Source organism: Elephas maximus, chromosome 13, assembly GCF_024166365.1.
Source record: "Elephas maximus indicus isolate mEleMax1 chromosome 13, mEleMax1 primary haplotype, whole genome shotgun sequence".
Lineage (NCBI taxonomy): Eukaryota > Metazoa > Chordata > Mammalia > Proboscidea > Elephantidae > Elephas > Elephas maximus.
In genome coordinates, this window is record NC_064831.1 from 11,343,063 (window position 1) to 11,348,229 (window position 5,167).

The 5,167-nt window shown below is 37.9% G+C and overlaps 1 pseudogene; it reads left to right on the forward strand.

Annotated features, from left to right (window-relative positions):
- The first annotated feature begins 269 nt into the window (after positions 1–269).
- LOC126057279 (olfactory receptor 2T33-like) lies at positions 270–1,284 on the forward strand (annotated as a pseudogene).
- The last annotated feature ends 3,883 nt before the right edge of the window (positions 1,285–5,167 follow it).

Consider the following 5,167-nt stretch of genomic DNA (forward strand, 5'->3'; position numbering starts at 1 on the left):
AAGTGTAAAGAACTCGGATTGCATAAGTAACATTTCGTAACGCCATGAGTAAATTATGTGTGGCATACTGACAAATTATTAAAAAACAATAGAGGTATAATTTGTACCACTGTATATGTATGTTATCTAATTTTGTGTGAATAAAAAATAATGTATAGTAACAGCAGAGATGGATAGTAGTATGCTATGGCAAAAATCTTGTTTGTAAGTGGAAGATTAAAGTAGTAATTAGTCCTCCAAGTCTGAGATTTCCCAAGTCATTTGATCAAGTTTTCATAAAGATATGTACAAGCTTCCTTTTAAACAAATCTCATTTCTGCATCATTCTTACATCTTTCAGGCACCAGTAGAGCCATGGTCAATGCCAAGGGCACCACAGGAATAAACTTCATTCTTCTAGGGCTCTTTAACCACACACAGATCCACCTATTCCTGTTTGCCATGGTGCTTATGATCTTCATCACCTCACTGATGGGCAACACCCTTATGATCATTCTCATTCATGTGGACCCTCAACTCCACATGCCCATGTACTTCCTGCTTAGCCAGCTTTCTTTCATGGACATGCCGCTGGTCTCCACCATCGTTCCCAAAATGGCAGCCAACTACCTGATGGACACTAGGTCTATCTCTCCCACTGGCTGTGGAGTCCAGATCTTCCTTCTTCTCACTCTGGGAGGGAGTGAATTCTTCCTCTTAACGGGCATGTCCTATGACCGCTATGTGGCCATATGTCACCCACTGCGCTACCCCATTCTCATGAGTCAGAAGCTCTGTTTACTCATGACATCAGGTTCCTGGCTCCTGGGAGGGATCGATGGGCTGATGCAGGTTGGTGCCACCTTGAGCTTCCCTTACTGTCACTCACGGGAAATCAATCACTTTTTTTGTGAAGCACCATCACTGGTACGCCTTGCCTGTGCTGACACCACAATTTTTGAGTTTTTCATGTATGTCTGCTGCATTCTGATGCTCTTGATCCCTTTGTCTCTCATTTTGGCCTCATACAGCCTTATCCTGGCTGCAGTGCTCCGCATGCGGTCAGCTGGAGCCCGGAAAAAAAGCCTTTAAGACCTGCTCCTCTCACCTGGTGGTTGTGGGACTCTTCTATGGCACCATCATGTTCATCTACATGAGGCCCAAATCTAATGGTTCAGAGGACCACGATAAGGTGGTCTCAGCTTTTTATACCATCTTCACACCTGTCTTGAACCCCCTTATATTCAGTGTAATAAAGAAGTCAAGGGGGCCTTGAGGAGGTGGCTGGAAAAACATTTTATGTGATATCAATCCTGAGCATAATTTGCCAAAATGGCAGCAACCAAACTTGATACAGGTTATGTTTCTAAAATATTGTTTTGTTATTTTGTTCATCCCATTTAAATTCTTCTTTTGTGTTGTATCAAATTATTTTGCTCTTGCTTTGCCAATCTGGCTGCATTGTTCCTATATGATTATTTTTATATATGGTAAATTAATTAAAAATTATATTTGTCCTCCTGTCATAACTTGCAGTGGTGTTTTTGCTCTGAAATTAGGGCTCTGGCAATAAGTATGAGTGATTGAGTTTCTAAACAGCATATGATATGTGTATAATTTGTATTTTTTGATAAATAATGGAAATCATTAATTTTGATGGGGATAATACCTTTTGAAAACAAAACATATATCCTAAATCACATAATGTAGATAAAATAAATTCAAATGAAATAAGGACCCAATGTGACCATCAAACATAAAATACGTAAGAAAATATCAAGAAATATTTGCAAAATGTTGCTGTGGGAAGATTTGTTAAAGAAACTTCCAGACAGAATATAAAAATGCTAATTGGCTTTTCATGACCTTTGTTAAAATGTAAGAGTAGAGAGATGAGCTGAAGAAAAAAATATATTGTGTACAAAGGAGTCATTACACAGTGGATTCAAAAATAAAACTTTCAGCAAAGAAATCTCTAATTAAGAAAGGGCCTCAGGCCAAAGGTCCAACACAAGTTGTGACTCTAAAATCATTTATTAAGGCTTCAGGACGAGTTAAGACACAGTACCTTAAATAAACATCCAAACAGACAAAAGACCTTCTATAAATCTTGAGAGTCTTGTAGATTCTCTTTAATTAAAAATAAATAGGACTACTAAAATGTTTTAGGGCACTGTAGTGCAGCAGAGTCGTAGGAAGCTCAAGGTTGGTAGTTGTGGGTTTTGTCTAATGGAGTAAACTCCAGTAAGATTCATGGAAAACTCGCAATGTTTGCAAGCATGTTTTTCTGACAGAAATATCACTAGTTTGGTCTAAGGAGTAAGCTGATTGAGGTGACTACTCAGTTTTCTCATGGTAGAGCAAGGGTGACTCAGAAAGCAGAGGCAAAAATCATGTAGAATAATTCCCAGAGAATCACACTGAATCTTAATTAAGGAGCTGGCAACAATTTCTACCAGAATTGCAGAATTGCAAGTGACTGTATGCTGCCCCATTCCCTATTTTAAGAAGTGTCTTAAGAGTAATTGTTAGTGCAATTATATAATCCCCATGCTGTGACAAAGAGAGAAACCAAGACTTCTAGTGCACATCCCCAGCTGAGAGCCCAGCCAAATTCAAAGCCATTTTTTTCAGTCCTTGGTGGCGCATCATGCAAGTGTATCTTTCAGCTCCCAGGTGAGCCACTTCCACTGATGATGCATGAAGTAGAGATGAGCTGTCCCTGATGAAACCTGCTGAAATTGCAAATTCATTTGCAAAATAAATAATTGTTGTTTTAAACTGCTGTGCTTTGTGGATACACACACACACACACACACACACACACACACACACACACACTGGAATAGTGCTTAGGTGAATATATGTGTTAGCTAAAACCCATAATAAAGATATCAACTACATTTGAATAAAAGGGGTTATAATTCTCTTTCCCTACTTCGTATAATCTGGAACCATTGTTCTGAAAATAATACTATTATCTGTTTAGAATTATTTTATATTACAGAGAAATCTTACCACTTTGGCTTTGATTAAAGTTTTAAGATGTTCTAGAAGTGAAAAATCAAAAACAATGTGGTTGAGGAAAAACCACTTAGATTTTTCTGTGAGAAGGCCAGGCGTTGCCGTCTGGGATCAGTCAACTAAGAACAAGTACCTTGGGTAAGTTAGCTTCTCTGATATACAGCTATTCTGTCTATAAAAACAGCATTCCTAAAATTAAAAATATATATATATAATCAAGATTAAATTTAAGTTAGTAATGTGAAAATAACATGACAGAGACTTCAGTGCCTGGAAACATGGCAGATGAGGTATCATAACCAACACACAGAGCTAGTTGAATAGATAGACAGACTTGGAAAGAGATTATAGGTATGTGGATCTAAGTTTTTCTTTCATGCATTAAGGAACTGCATATATATACCACAGACACACACATACACAAATAAAAACAGTAATTAGAAAAATAAGGCAGAAGAAGTGGCTTCTTTACCAGAATATTAGTCAAAGGAAATAAAAAAACAATGCTGTATCAACTTTCATGGCTCTGTGTTTCATGGACAACAGGAGATAAACTACAAGGCCCCTAAAGGTGAGGATTCAGAAGAACTCTGAATGAACCAGGGAATGTAAGGGACAACACAATTCTGTCTGAGTTAGCTAGAAATTAACCTCCCAGCTCCTCAAGGAGGTCCAGGAAATCTGCAGAAAATTCTTTCTCAGTGAATGGCACCAAGTAGAGTGGCTGAGAACTCAGTCAAGAACTTGTAGGTCACGTAAAAAGCCCATAATTGTCTGCTGGAGAGAGAGGTCCCATGGAGCAGCATTGTGGCACTAGACATGGGAGTGAAGAAGTATTCTTGGACATCCAGCCCAATAGGCTTTCAGATGACTCCAGCCAGTATCTGCTTGCAACTTCAAAATAGACATTCCAGCAGAGAACCAACCCACTCAACCCAGAATCCTGGGGAGATAATAACTTATTGTTTTAAACTGCCAAGTTTCGTGGTGGTTTGTTAGACAGCAATAGCTGTGAAGATATGAGTTAAAATATATAATACCTTTTATTGTTTGAGTAGATGAAGTTGTAATAAAATTAGTTTTTGATTAATTAAGTGTATGGTACATTGTCCTAGATTATCACTAAACATAAAGAAGTGAAGTGCATATTGTCTTAAATGATACAAAGAAATTGTGAAATGCAAAAAATAATCAATCCAAAGAAGACAAGAATGAGATGAAGGGGGGACACGGAGAAGATAAGTAACTAAAAATCACTACATTGAATATTATAAAGTTTGTTTTTAATTTAAAATAAAAACACTAATTAGCTGAAAAACATAAGTTTTTCAGCAAACGTAAATAGACTAAATGTTCCAAGCAAAGAATCTAGACTGGAGAAAACCTTTTCGTATTTTAAATTGTTGTTGTTAGGTTCCTTCATGTCGGTTCCTACTCAGAGCGACCCTATGGGCATCATGATGAAACACTCCCCCATTTCGCCCCAACCTATCATTTCTCTGAGCCCATTATTGGGGCCACTGTGTTAATCCATCATTTTTGCTGACCCTCTACTTCACCAAGCATGATGTCCTTCTCCAGGGACTGGTTCCTCCTTATAATATGTCCAAATTACATGGGACGAAATATTGCCATCCTCGCTTCTAAGGAGCATTCTTGCTGTACTTCTTCTAAGACAAATTTGATCATTCTTTTGACAGTCCATTTTATATTCAATATTTTCCACCAACACCGTGATTCTAAGGCATCGATTCTTCTTTAGTCTTCCTTACTCATTGTCCATCTTTCACATGCATAAGAGGCAACTGAAAATACAATGGCTTGGGTCAGGTTCACCTTAGTCCTCAAAGTGACATTTTTGCTTTTTACCACTTTAAAGAGGGCTTTTGCAGCCAATTTGCCAAATGCAATACATCCTTTGATTTTTTGACTGCTGCTTCCATTGGAGTTAATTGTAGATCAAAGTAAAATTAAATTCTTGACAACGTCAGTATTTTCTCCGTTTATCACGATGTTGGTTACCGGTCCAGTTGTGAGGATTTTTGTTCTCTTTATTCTGAGGTGTAATTCATACTGAAGGCTGTAGTCTTTAGTGCTTCAAGTCCTCTACACTTTCAACAGGCAAGGCTGTGTGTTCTGCATATTGCAGGTTGTTAAACGAGTT